This window comes from Bos javanicus, chromosome 4 (assembly GCF_032452875.1).
Source record: "Bos javanicus breed banteng chromosome 4, ARS-OSU_banteng_1.0, whole genome shotgun sequence".
NCBI lineage: Eukaryota > Metazoa > Chordata > Mammalia > Artiodactyla > Bovidae > Bos > Bos javanicus.
In genome coordinates, this window is record NC_083871.1 from 94,008,259 (window position 1) to 94,023,262 (window position 15,004).

Here is a 15,004-nt window from a genome sequence, read left to right on the forward strand (position 1 = left end):
CTGAGTTGAGTTGGTTCTGTGAGGAAACCTTGTCTTGGGAGGAAGAGATGAAACAGCTGGACCGTCCTAGAGGATCTTCTGAGAGACCTGCTTCACGGAGAGGAGGGGGCAGTCTTCTCAGCTCTTTCCAAACAGCTGCACTAGGCCAATGGGTGGCAGTTACAGGGGCCAGACTTCCCCTCAAGACAAGAAGATCACCCCCTCGTTGCCTGTGCAACTAGGACATGAGAGGTCACGTTGGTTTTTCGGTGGTTTTTTTTCTTGTTTTGTTTTTTAATCTTGTCAGAGTGATATGGTTTATGCTTTTAAAAATTACACCATACTAAAAGCCTTACAATAATAAACAATGGCCTCCTTTCCCACTCCCTTGCCATCCAGCCTAGTTCCTCCCTGGTGGCAATCACTATCAACTCTTTTAGCTGTTTCTTCTAGTATTTATCTCTGTATTTCCAAATAATATGCTAATTCTTCATATTGTGGGATTTCTAGATGTTATCTATTGACTTTCTGTTGTAGTAAATGAGGATTTGACATTTTGGACAATCTCCATATCTTCTCATGAGTTTTAGTTACATCAGTATTCACTGCATACTTTATCCTGCTAATGAATCATTCAAGTCTGTGCCACATCCTGCAAAGCACTATAGGATCTGCCTCCCTCTTCTTCCTGCTGTTTCTCTCTCCTTGACTTCTCCCCAGCACCAGTGGCCTCTGTGATTCCTCAAACCTATGACCACACTGAGCTGTGACCACACTGAGTGCCCTTGAGTCTCGGGGTCTTTGCACTTGCTCTTCCCTCTATCAGAAGACACCTGTCCCTGATGTTTGTCTGACCTGCTTTCTTATTTCAGTCATGAATCTTCTCAAATATCACCTGACTAGAGAAGTCTTTCCAGACTATGTTAACTAAAATGACACTCCCCTCCTCCATCTTTTTTTTCAGCTTTACTTTTCTTTACAAGCTTAATCACACATACACCCTGACATTATTTTACATACATACTGATTTAAATATTGACTATATATTTGTTGAAGGAAGGGATTCTGTTTACCACTGTGTCCCCCAGGCCTAGGAATATGCCTGGCATGTAGAAGGCTATCTGTAAATATCTGGAATGAATGAATACTGAGCCTGCTGATTTTCTGTGCTTTGGTTTCATTGTTTGTACAATCTCCCCTCTCCACACACACCCTCTAAGTTAATATTTACCTTGATTTTTCATTTAATTTGTTTTCTAGGAAGCACACCCTCTAATAGTCTTTCGGTTGAATTTCTCATACAAACATATCAGATAATCTGCAGTGTTTACAATTTCCCTCTTAGGGAAATTCAGGCTGCTATAACAGAATACCATAGACTGAGTGGTTTATAAGCCTCAGAAATTTGTTTATTACAATTCAGAAGGCTGAGAAGTTTGAGATCAAGGTGCCAGCAGATTTGGTGTCTGGTGAGAGCTTACTTCCTCATTCATAGATGCTGTGCCCTCACATGGCAGAAGGGGTGAGGGGGCTCTCTGGAGTCTCTTTATAAGGGCACTAATTCTATTCAGGAGGCCCCCCATTATTATTCTTATGGCCTTATCACTGTCCAAAGGCCCTGCTTTTTAATACCATCACATTGGGGGTTAGTTTTTAACATATGAATTTGGGGGGCAAGGGGAAACACAGATATATTCAGCCTATAGCACCCTCTGAGTGTAGAAGCAATGCAGAAATAGAGATAAAATATCAACATTATCAGATAAAAGGGATTGGAGAACAGGACTTAAATCTGTAGTCACATACTTCCTGCTGGGTCTCTCCCTCATATTAGAGTCACCATGTAGAACAGAACTGCCCTCTGCAGGGACAGAGCATACTCTAGAGCTGACCACGTGGAGGCCTGCATCCTAGCACCCAGAGGATAACCTCTCTAAAAGGTTCTGTTCTAGGATTACCAATTGATGAGTGTCACCTTCTTCCCTGGGGAAGAGGGAGGGAGTGGAGAATTCTTAGGCAGTTTTGAATGTTAGAACATCGTAGATAGTCCCTGATAGCTCAATTGGTAAAGAATCTGCCTGCAGTGCAGGAAACCCCAGTTTGACTCCTGGGTCGGGAAGATCCGCTGGAGAAGGGCTAGGCTACCCACTCCCGTATTCTTGGGCTTCCCTTGTGGCTCAGCTGGTAAAGAATCCGCCTGCAATGCTAGAGACCTGGGTTTGATCTCTGGGTTGAAAAGATCCCCTGGAGAAAGGAAAGGCTACCCACCGCAGTATTCTGGCCTGGAGAATTTCATGGACTGCATAGTCCGTGGGGTTGCAAAGAGTCAGATATGACTGAGCAACTTTCACTTCAGCCCATCATAATACATATTCTTTGTTCAAATCAAGATTGAAATACACAATGAGAAAAAAAAATTTAAACAGACATCAGGGGAAAATGAACACTGATAGGATATTCAATGATATTAAGAAATTATTGTCATTTTTTTAGGGTAGGATAATCCTAGTGTGGTTCTACCCATATATTTTAAAGATCCACCTGGAAATATTTTTAGAGAAATGATATGAAGTACGAGATTTGCTTTGAAATAATCCTGAGTAGGGAAGATGTGGATAAGATCTGCTATGAATTGAGTTGAAGCTGGGTAATGGGAGAATAATTTTTATATAACAAAAAAATTTTAAGGCTTATTATGCTATTAAAGTGATAAATATTATTTCTAAAATAGATAAAACACTTGTCAGAATTATTTTGAGCCATGGGGAAGTAAAGAATCATCCATTTGAAAAGAAAGGAAAATTGGAGCACAAAGAGCTTAAGATTTGAGGTAGGCAGTGTATTCCACTTATGATAAAGTTTTCATTTTTTGCAATAAGTGGCCATAAAAATCTTTTTTAAAAATGGTAATGTGTAATGTGATTACATATATTTGATTGTTTTACTATTCTGCATTATTCCAGGCAAATAAGCAAGCATGAAAGGGTAGGTTGGAACAATCTCTAAGAGTATCTGTTAGTACCTGGTCAAGAAAACTATTTAACTTAATAATTCCACTTCTAGGGATGCATCTCGGAGAAGGCAATGGCACCCCACTCCAGTACTCTTGTCTGGAAAATCCCATGGACGGAGGAGTCTGGTAGGCTGCAGTCCATGGGGTCGATAAGAGTCGGACACAACTGAGCGACTTCACTTTCACTTTTCACTTTCATGCATTGGAGAAGAAAATGACAACCCACTCCAGTGGTCTTGCCTGGAGAATCCCAGGGACGGGGAAGCCTGGTGGGCTGCCGTCTATGGGGTTGCACAGAGTCGGACACAACTGAAGCGACTTAGCAGCAGCAGCAGCAGGGATGTATCTTACAGTTATACTCCCTCCCAGGTAAAGTGCCATTCAGACAAAGTTATTCATTGTAGCATTACTTATAACAGCAAAAGACAAAAACTAAATGTCCATCACCAGGGTAATTAAATTATGATACACATATAATACATGTATAACAGAACACTATGCAGCTACGTAGACGAATGAAGACTCTTTTTGTATTATTATGGAAAAATCTTTATATGTTGTCATTGTTTTTTAAAAAAACAAGGTACAGAAGAGTGTATAGAGCATACTATTATTGTGGAAAATGTATTTTCCTTGTAGCTTATATATGTATTAAAAATATCCGGAAGAAAAAGAAGAAAGCACTAGCAGTACTTATCTCTTGGGGTGCATGGAAAATATGCACCCCAAGAGAAAAGATCGAGGTGGAAAGAGACTTTTAATTGTATGCCTTTACATACATTTTAATGTTTGAACCACAAGTAATATATTCAAAAACTTAAATAAAATTTAAAAATTAAGTGGCTGATACTTTTCTGCAAACACACAAACCAAAGTTGAATTCATTTTACATCCAAGTATGTTTAAACTATGAAATGTATGCTCCTACTGTTGTTGAAGTTTAAAAATTATTTGCATATAAAATGCTTTTTAGATAAACAAGTCTCTAATAAAACATGTAATCTTTGTTGAAATAATTTTGAAAGATCATACGCAAAGCTCAGTGCCTTAAGCAGTTGACACAGTGCTCCAGTGGAGAATCATTCTGAGGTTTGCTCTGTTTGATCTCATCGCCTCTACATCTGAAATTGTCTATAAAAGTGGTCCCCAACTTTTTTGGCACCAGGGGTCAGTTTCCTGGAAGACAATTTTTCCATGAAAGACAATTTTTCCATGAACCAGGGTGGGGGTGGAGTGGTTTCAGGATACTGTGTACTTTATTTCTATTATTATGACATCAGCGCCACCTCAGAGCATCAGGCATCACATCCCTGAGGTGGGGACTCCTGGTCTATACAACTGAAAACAAAAATTAAGTGGTTGGCAGTTTCTGTTGCAGTTTGGGTTTTTATTTTATTTTAGTCACATTTTGGCTGGCTGGGTCTTCGCTGTGGCACCGGCTTTCTCTAGTTGTGGTCAGCGGGGGCTACTCTCTAGCTGCGGCGCGCAGGTTTCTCAAAGCAGTGGCTTCTTTTGTTATGGAACGCAGGCTCTAGAGTAGTTGTGGAGCACCAGCTTAGGTGTTGCCCTGTGGCATGCGGGATCTCCCTGGATCAGAGACTGAGACTGTGGCTCCTGCACTGGCAGGGAATTCTTTACCACTGAACCACCAGGGAAGCCCTTGTTTAGCAATTTATTTGATTGTTTTCATTAGGCAATATATCTGAATGGTTTAAGATTCAAAAGGTTCAATGATGAACACTCTACTACTGACCCTAGCCACCCATTTCCACTCTCAGAGGCCACTAATGCTATAAGGTTTGTGTGAATTCCTTTAAGGATATCTACATATATTTTGCATATGTAAGCAAATAGGCTTATTTAGCTATTTTCCTCTTTTAAAAATACCACTGGTAAACTATCATATACACAGTTCTACCCCTTGCATTTTTCATATACATACCTTTGACACTGTTTTCATCAAATGCTTTTTCATGCTTTGTTAATGGTATTTTTGATTTCTCTCTTCCCTTGTCTCCAACACTCAATCAACTGCCAAGTTATATTGATTGTACATTGTTTTTCCTACAGTCTGTCCATTCCCAGTGCCAATTTGTTTAGACTTTCACCTTTCTGCCTGGATTAACACAATAGCCTCCACTATTTGCCCAGACTTTAGCCCTTCCTTTAGTTCATGCTATTCTGTTCAACTAATATTCTTTTTTTTAATACTCAAAGGACAGAAAGAAAAAAATAATATTTGTATTTCATTTTTAAATAATTACAATGCTCTGCACAACCTTTCAGGCATTGGAATCAGGTTGGAAACAATACCATAACCCTTATTTCCCACTTCACATTGATTTTCACAAGGAACAGTGTTAAAAGAACAAAAATCACATAACTGTAAAAATATGTCATCCAAAGGAATGTGGTGCAATCTAACATGGAAAGGATGCTACCTTAAGTTAGTAGTTTGCGTGGACTCAAACAGTTATTGCTCTGAGAAAAATCTAGAATATCTGTAGCATCCTGCTTGATGAGCTTCTTGACGAGGGTGAAAGAGGAGAGTGAAAAAGCTGGCTTGAAATACCTTAGTATTAAAAAGTACTAAGATCAAGACGTCTGGTTCCATCACTTCTTGGCAAATAGAAGGGGGGAAAGTAGAAGCAGTCACAGATTTTATTTTCTTGGAAAATCACTGCAGATGGTGACCTCAGCCATGGAAAGAACACTGTGACAAACCTAGACAGCATATTAAAAAGCACAGACATCACTTTACCAACAAAGGTCAGTCATATAGTCAAAGCTATGGTTTTTCCAGTAGTCATATATGAATGTGAGAGTTGGACTATAAGGAAGGCTGAGTGCCAAAGCATTGATGCTTTTGAATTGTGGTGCTAGAGAAGACTCTTGAGAGTCCCTTGGACAGCAATGAGATCAAACCAGTCAATCCTAAAAGAAGTCAACCCTTATTGGAAGGACTGACACTGAAGCTCCAATATTTTGGCCACCTGATGCGAAGAGCCAATTCATTGCAAAAGACCCTGATGCTATCATTGAAGACTGAAGGCAAAAGAAGAAGGGGGTGGCAGAGAATGAGGTGGTTAGATAGCATTACTGACTCAATGAACATGAATTTGAGCAAACTCTGGGAGATACTGGAGGACAGAGCAGTCTGGTATTCCACAGTCCATGAGGTAACAGAGAATTGGACACAACTTGGCAATTGAACAACAAGAACAAACTCTGATTAAGTAATTTCTCAGCTTAATAGTCACCACAATTTTTTTGGTGCCTGCAGAATGTGACTCTATGATCCTTCCTTTTTTTCTTACTCTCCCCACTTCCTTCATGCTTTGAACACTTAAGTCATCCTGAAGAGTCTGATAACCCTAGAGCAGCTCTTGTGATTTCTCATGGAAGTATTTTCTATTCTGTTACTTTACCTTGAGGTATATGACTTTGACACCAAAACCAAATCCTCCCTGCCCCTAGGTTAGCTCAGATACTAATTCTTCTATGAAGTTCTCTTGACCCTCACTATAAGTCTGGGGTGCAAAATTTAAGGACATACTCACTCTCAGGGTGGGGCAAGTGTTAAACCACTCTAAATCCCCAAAGAGCTTGCTTCATACATGTCTAGTGGGCTTTCTCTTCCTACGTGTAAAGTAGTTATTGATAACAGAGTTTATATTCTCCCCAGTGTTCAAAGTTCCTTGAGTATAGAACCAAGCCTGATCCATGTTGATCCCTGGTGCCATGCCCAGAGCCTCATACACAGATGTATATTCATTAGAACTCGAGGTTGGAGTGTCTACCCATTAAAAAATCTACTCAAAGTGCTTTAAGCCAAAAAAAAAAAAAAAAGAAAAGAAAAAAAGGGAATTGATTAGAAGGATGGATACTCAAGAACTTACAGAACTCCAGGACAGAGACCCTGTGGGTTCTAGGAAGAGAACCAGAGATAAGAGCATGCTGGTGACCACAGGAAGTACTATCTCATACTGGCTTCTCTGCATGTGTCTGCCCCACTTTTCTCTCACTACTGTTTGTTCCAGTTCATTCGGTGGAAAATGCCCTCTGTCTCCGGGGCTTCCCAGGTGGCGCTAGTGGTAAAGAACCTGCCTGCCAATGCAGGAGATGCCAGTTCATCTGGAGGATCCCCTGTGAGAGTGTGTGGCAACCCACTCCAGTATTCTTGCCTGGAGAATCCCATGGACAGAGGAGCCTGGTGGGCTACAATCCATGGATCACAAAGAGTCAGATACAACTGAAGCAACTTAGCATGCACAAGGGGCCCGTCTCCAGTTCCCAACCTTAAATATCAAGAAGAGAGAGAAAGAGAGAAGGGATGGGGGAAAAAGAGCAGGGGAGAGAGAGATCACAACATCAGTGTCAATAGCTTCACGAAGGGATGTGATTAGTCCAGCTTTAGTCAGGTACCTGCTTCTGGGCTAATCACCAGTGGCCAGAAGGCACGATAGGAAGCCTGCCGCCTCGAGGGCCTCAGTGGCGTTCATGGGCTTTTCATCTGTAACTCCGTCCCTTGTGACCAGCGTGCTTCCAGTCTCTGTGTCTCTTAGGCAAACGGGCTAAATTTCCAAAGTTGGCACAGCATGGGTCAGATGATTTTATGCCTGCCTTGCTCACTAATGTGGGGTGGGGCAGGTGTTTCTGAAGTGCAGTCCTGACTTCTGGGGACCACTCTGTAAATAGCAGCAGTTTCCAGAGAAGGGGGAAATCTGTTGAGCTCGTCCCAGCCAAAGTCGCACTCAAAGGTGACTGTTACAAGATATTTGTGGAATAAATAAATGAGTAAAGAATCCCTTGAAAAAGAGCAACTGTCCGAAGCTACTAGGTAAGTCTTAGGGAGTTACTGGATAACTCACTCACTCGTCACTCTCAAAATCTAATCAGTCTCCAAGACCTGATTAAGCTTTCTTCCCTGTCTCTCAAATCCTCCCCTCCCTCGTATTTCGCTGCACCTCCACACACAAATTTTCACTCAAAGCCTGATTGCTCCACCTCAGCCTCCTTGCCTTCATTCCACGCTGCTGGCTGTGCCCACAGTAACCTTCCCACTACACATGAATTCCCTGTTGCCACTCAGTCTGCCTGAAACCAAACACAGCCTCTTTCCATCTAAATTGGCTATCCCTTTAGAGGACTGTGGAGAAGGAAATGGCAACCCACTCCAGTATTCACGCCCGGAAAATCCCATGGATCGAGGAGCCTGGTGGGCTACAATCCACGGGGTCACAAAGAGTCGGACACGACTGAGCGACTTCTGTGTGTGTGTGTGTTTAGAGGACTGTCAATAACACCACCCTCTTTCCATCATTTAATTTTTTTTTTTTTTTGGCGTATGAAGTGTGGTAGTATCCCAGCTTGAGCTGTTTAATTATCCCAATAGTCACATATCCCTGACTAATGCATCTTTATCTCACTCATCTAAAATGCTACCTAAATTTGTGTATAAACATATTCATTTTAAACTCTTTTGTTCCATATATCTATTTTTCTTAAGCTTCAAATGGTTTTAATTATTATTTTCATGTACATTAAAATTTTTTTTTAATTTTGGCTCTGCTGGGTCTTCATTTTCTCTAGTCGTGGAGAGCAGGGGTGACTCTTGAGTTGCCGTGTGAGGGCTTCTCACTTTGGTGGCTTTTCCTGTTGTGGCTCCTGGGCTCTAGAGTACAGGCTCAACAGTTGTGACACACAGGCACGTGGATCTTTCTGGAGCAGGGACTGAACCTTATGCTCTTCATTGGCAGGGAGATTCTTTACCCTAGAGCCACTATGGAAGCCCTCCATCATTTAATTCTTAAAACTTTGGGATAAGTTCTGACCTTTGCCCTCCTAGTCCTTCAATATCTTATCAGTTATCAAGCAGTGTTGAATTTTCCTTAATTTCCCTCACTGATCTTTTTATTTTCTTTTTTTTTTTTTTAGCCATCTCCAATGGAATTCTGGCCTGTTCAGCTTATCTTTCAAGGACTGATATTAAGAGAATAAGGAGAAGATATTTGGTTGGGGATCTGGGAATGCCTGAATCCTGCCTTGGCCAGGCACCTCCTCTTTGTGAGGTCCTGGGGAGGACATATATGTACAGGGAACAATAACACAACCAGGCAAAAGAGAACTTACTTTATTATTAGCTGCGTGAGTGAGTGAATGTGAAAGTCCCTCAATTGTGTCCAACTCTTTGAGAACCCATGGACAGTATAGTCCTTGGAATTCTCCAGGCCAGAATTGGGTATCCAGAGTTGGTAGCTGTTCCCTTCTCCAGGGGATCTTCCCAACCCAGGGATCAAACCCAGGTCTCCTGCATTCTTTACCAGCTGAGCCACAAGGGAATCCCATTGGCTGGGTATTTGGCCTTAAATCACAATACGGAAGTCAAGAAAGACAGGCGGGACCCTGGTCATCTCTGTCTATTCTCCTCTGTCAATACTCAAATTTGAGTCTTAGAATCTTACTGCCTAGTGGGACAAAAAGCCACTCTCAACAGAGAAAATGAGGAGAAAGACAAATCCGAAGTCTCTTGGCTCAAAGACTTGGGCTGTCCCAAGCCTTCATAACTGGGCCTGCTAGGCTTGTAGAAGAGGAAAAGAAAGGATGCTGGCTGGGGTGCTTCCAAATACAGAAGTCATGTCTGACTCTTTGCAACCCCATGGACTGTAGCCTGCCAGGCTCCTCTGTCCATGGGGATTCTCCAGACAAGAATACTGAAGTGAGTTGCCATGCCCTCCTCCAGGGGATCTTCCCAACCCAGGGATCGAACCTAGGTTTCCCACATTGCAGGAGGATTGTTTAGGATCTGAGCCACCAGGGAAGTCCATGAATACTGGAGTGGGTAGCGTATCCCTTCTTCAGGGGATCTTCCTGACCCAGGAACTGAACTGGGGTCTCCTGCATTGCAAGCAGATTCTTTACCAGCTGAGCTAGTAGGGCAAGGGTAGCCCTTGTTACCACTGAGGATGTGTTGAAGATGGGAGACTGCATCCACTCATGCTGAACCTTTAACCTTTTAAAGACTCTACGCCTGGAAAACATAACTTAGTCCATATTCTCCAATTTTAGCAAGGTTTTCTTCTTTTATGGGGGTGGGGTAGGGTGGGATGAAAATTCTTGCTCAACTCCCCGACATCACGCTAAAGAGGGTGAAGAAGGGGAGAGTCTTGAGTGCCCTCTAGGGACCAGTGGCTCAACTCATATTTGAATTCTAGAGAACCTACACTGTCTTCCCAGGTGGCACAGTGGTAAAGAATCCATCTGCTGGTGTAAGAGATGTAGGTTTGATCCCTGGATCAGGAAGAACCCCATGGAGAAGGAAATGGCAACCCACTCCAGTATTCTTGCCTGGGAACTCCCATGGACAGGGGAGCCTGGTGGGCTGCAGTCTATGGGATCGCAGAGTTAGGCACGACTGAGCATGCATGTACAAGTCTACACTATTGTGATCTTGTTAGTGCTTTGCTCAAAACTGTCTAAAGCTATCTGTTGTCTTTTGAGTTAAGAATCAGTTCTTAAGGCAGCTATTAGGACCCTCTATGGTCTCAACCTACCTTTTTTTTTTTTTTTTTTGTCGTTAGAATGATGGTGGCTCAGTGGTAAAGAATCTGCCTGCCAATGCAGGGGCCTTCCCAAGTGGCACTAGTGGTAAAGAATTTACCTACCAATGCAGGAGACGTAAGAGATATGGGTTCAATCCCTGGGGCAGGAAGATCCCCTGGAGGAAGGCATGGCAATCCATTCCAATGTTCTTGCCCGGAGAATCCCAGGGACAGCAGAGTCTGGCAGGCTACAGTCCCCAGGGTCCCGAAGAGTTGGACACTACTGAAGCACCTGAGCACCTGAGCACAGGATTATGGCATACAGGGCAAGAATAGAAAATAATACAAACATAATCACCCAATGAAGAGGTTAGCTGGATCTAATCAAGAAGGGAGAGAACTTGGGTGGTTACTAGATGTTTTTAGGAATCATAACCTAATCAATAGGTCCAGAAAAACTAAGTAAAGCATCTTGGGAATCTAATTAGTGTGGTAGGGTCTGAAAATACCCTGTTGACCTAGCATCACATAGAAGGGACTTGGCGTGTTCACAGTGGTGGCAGAAGAATCTCATCTCTCTGACACATCTTGGTTAAAAAGCAACCTCAGGCTGCTGAGACAGGACTTCCCATTCTCCAGCAAAGGTAAGTCCAGGAGGCTTGAGGAAGTAACCTGAATGTGCTCCGGATGGTAAATGTTGTTTAATCCTAAGACAGTTCAGAATTAAATATGAGAATGATGAAATACACCAAATCCACAGTATTCATATTTTCACGTTAACTTTAGTAGTATTCTATGTAATTTGGCATTTCGAATGTTTGTAAGATTTAGATAATGTATTAATTTGAGAATATGACAAATGAGCCTTGTGATTCCATTATAAGATACATAATTAAATAACTGATTTTAGACTCATACTAGAGATTTTAATAGTGTGCAAATAATACTGAAAGATAATGACATTCTTTATATTTACAAGTTTATTAGATTTATAAGAGTATTCAATTAATAACTATTTGCTAGATATCTGATTATCGAACAAGCAACTTGAACTTTTTGCCTTGGTTTTCTCACCTATGAGTATAATAATAATACCAGTTTGTTGCATGAGAATGAACAAATTCATACAAGAGCTTGTGATACTGTTTGACTTTTAATGAATCCTCAGAGAAGTTAGTTATTCTTGTTATCAAGTATATGAAAAGTGAAAGTGTTAATCATTCAGTCGTGTCCAACTCTTTGCGACCCCATGGACTGTAGCCTGCCAAGCTCCTCTGTCCATGGAATTCTCCAGGCAATACTGTATCGGTTGCCATCCCCTTCTCCAGAGGATCTTCTTGACCCAGGGATTGAACCCGGGTCTCCTGCATTGGCAGGCATGTTCTTTACTGTCTGAACCATCACGGAAGCCCAATTTAGTATATGAGAAGGGTTCTTTTTTTTGGTTAAATCATGCATTTAATTATTTAAATAGTATTTAATGTAGTATTTAAAAGGCAAAGTGAGGGACTTCCCTGGTGGTCCAGTGGTTAAGACTCCATGCTCCCAATGCAGGGGGCATGCATGGGTTTGATCCCTGGTTGGGGAATTAAGAGCCTGAGTGCCATGGGCATGGCAGAAAAAAAAAGCAAGTCATTATATTATGTATGTAAATGATGTTTAAAATGTTTAGGGGATTTTATTAATAATGTTGTAAGTGAGTGAGTGAGTGAAGTTGCTCAGTTGTGTCCAACTCTTTGCAACCCCATGGACTGTACCCTATGGACTGTACCCCACTAGGCTCCTCCGTACATGGGATTCTCCAGGCAAGAATACTGGAGTGGGTTGCCATTTTCTTCTCTAGGGGATTTTCCTGACCCAGGGATCAAACCCAGGTCTCCTGCACTGCAGGCAGATGCTTTAACCTCTGAGCTACCAGGGAAGCCCTGGTGTAAGTGAAGGAGTTATCAAAGGGAGCTTAGTGTATTTAGTTGAGTTGAAGGAGCATTAATCAGCCTCCTCTCAAGGACAAGGTCCATGTTTCCCACTATAACCCCAGCACTAAGGCAATTGGTACCTAACAGGTGCCCAATAAATATGTGTTAAACTGAACTGAGACGTTGTGTAAAAAAGATTTTAAGATGTTATAACCCATTTGTTGTTGTTTAGTTTTTAAGTTTGCATCTGACTCTTTTGTGAGGCTCCTCCACCCATGGGATTCTCCAAGCAAGAATTCTGGAGTGGGTTGCCATTTCCTACACTAGGGGATCTTCCTAACCCAGGGATCAAACCCATGTCTCCTGCACTGGCAAGTGGATTCTTTACCGCTGAGCCACCAGAGAAGCCCGTTACAACCCATAGACACTGTGAATTGAGACAAGGACCACAAGAGGAGGAGGAGCTTTGAGGGAGGATAAAGAGGGCAGGCTTCTTCCCTTTAACCAGAGAAGTCCCTCACCTTGCTTTTTAAATACTATAATTAAATGCATGATCTAACAACAAAAAAAAAACCCTCCTCATATATACCTCCTCAAAAAAACCCTCTTAATAATAACAATAACTAAGCATTCATTAAAAGTCAAACAGTATTGCAAGCTCTTGTATGAATTTGTTCATTCCCAAGATGCCTAAACGTATGGCGTCTGTAAGACATGAGCTCAGTTTGAAGTCTCACACAGGGCAGACGCCCAGGGAAAGAGTTTGGAACGGGAGATACATATTTCAGGGGATCATCAGCAGAGCTTGGGTTCAGTGAGAGGAGGGCCCTTGAAAATGATTGTTAAAATTCCCTAGATATATAAACAGATGAGATTAGTGAATTAAACTTAAAGGTGTAAAGAAAGACTGGTTTTAAAAGTTGTTACCTTAATATAGCAAATATTAATAAAAAAAAATAATGGGACTTCCCTGGGGGTCCAATGGTTGGGACTCTGTGCTTCCACTGCAGGGGATGTGGGTTTGAGCCCTGGTCAGGGAACATGCTCAGCCCACATGCTGTGCAGCATGGTCAAAATGGTCAAAAAATAAGTAACAATAAATAGTCTTTTCCATCCCCTCTCTCAAAAATCACCTTATGAGTATAAAAGAACTCATCTTGACATATCTAAGCTTGTTACACTGTTCCCTTACACAAGTCCCTCGTCTTGGCACTCCTTGAATATCCTCCCTAACTTTTTTGGGGTGTACCCAGGGATAGTGACATGTGCTCACGAACACTCATGCATCATTATCATCACAGTAGCCACCACCTATCATATCTGTATTTTGTACTGGGACTTCCCAGGTGATTCAGCAGTAAAGAATCTGCCTGCAATGCAGGAGACTCGGGTCTGATCCCTGTGTCAGGAAGATCCCCTGGAGAAGGAAATGGCAACCCACTCCAGTATTCTTGCCTGGGAAATCCCAGGGACAGAGGAGCCTGGTGGGTTACAGTCCATGGGGGTCACAAAAGGATCGAACACGATTTAGTGACTAAAGAATATTTTGTACTAAGCAACTGACATAATTAGTGGTAATTGGAAAGAGGTAATAATACCCAGCACTTACTATGTGCTTCCTGGGCACCAGGCACTGTCCTGAGTCCTTTGTGAGTATTATCTCCTCACCTCCATGTCATGGGTGAAGAAAACGAAGTTTAAACTGTTAAGCCACTTGCCAAAGTCTTACAGGTAGGAAGTGGTATGTCCAGGCTTTGAACTGGGAATTTGACTCCAGCACTCATGCTGACTGCGGCCAGCACTCTCTAGTAATGCAGACCCTTCTTGGGCCAGCCCTTGAAGTTCCCAAAGAGGCAAAACTCCTTGAAGTTGCTTCCATAGTGCCAAGGTCCCATCCATCCTTGTAGGGCTGGAGTTGTGCACATTCCTAACTAGAGATGGGGCAGCTGCTACTGCTCTTGGAGCTCCACGCAGTTTATCAGTGGGTCCTGAAGAGTCCCCTGTGAAAACAGTTGCCCTGGCTCATCTCTCTTTGTTTCTACCTCCCCCTAGTTCTCACATAGCTTCATTTTGATTACCATTTGTATCCCTACTCACTTGGTACTTAGCACACAGTACAATTTTTTATAGGTAATGAGTCAATCAAATGAGCATTCCAACTTTGTTGGTATCTAGTTCCTTCTTTAAGAACCAACTTTGTTGGTATCTCAGTTCAGTTCAGTCACTTAGTTGTGTCCATCTCTTTGCGACCCCATGGACTGCAGCATGCCAGGCCTCCCTGTCTATCACCAACTCTCAGAGCCTACTCAAACTCATGTCCATTGTGTCAGTGATGCCATCCAACCATCTCATCCTCCATCATCCCCTTCTCCTGCCTTCAATCTTTTCCAGCATCAGGGTCTTTTCAAATGAGTCAGTGCTTCACATTAGGTGGCCAAAGTATTAGACTCAGCTTCAGCATCAGTCCTTCCAATGAAAATTCAGGACTGATTTCCTTTAGAATGGACTGGTTTGATGTCCATGCAATCCAAGGGACTCTCAGGAGTCTTCTCCAA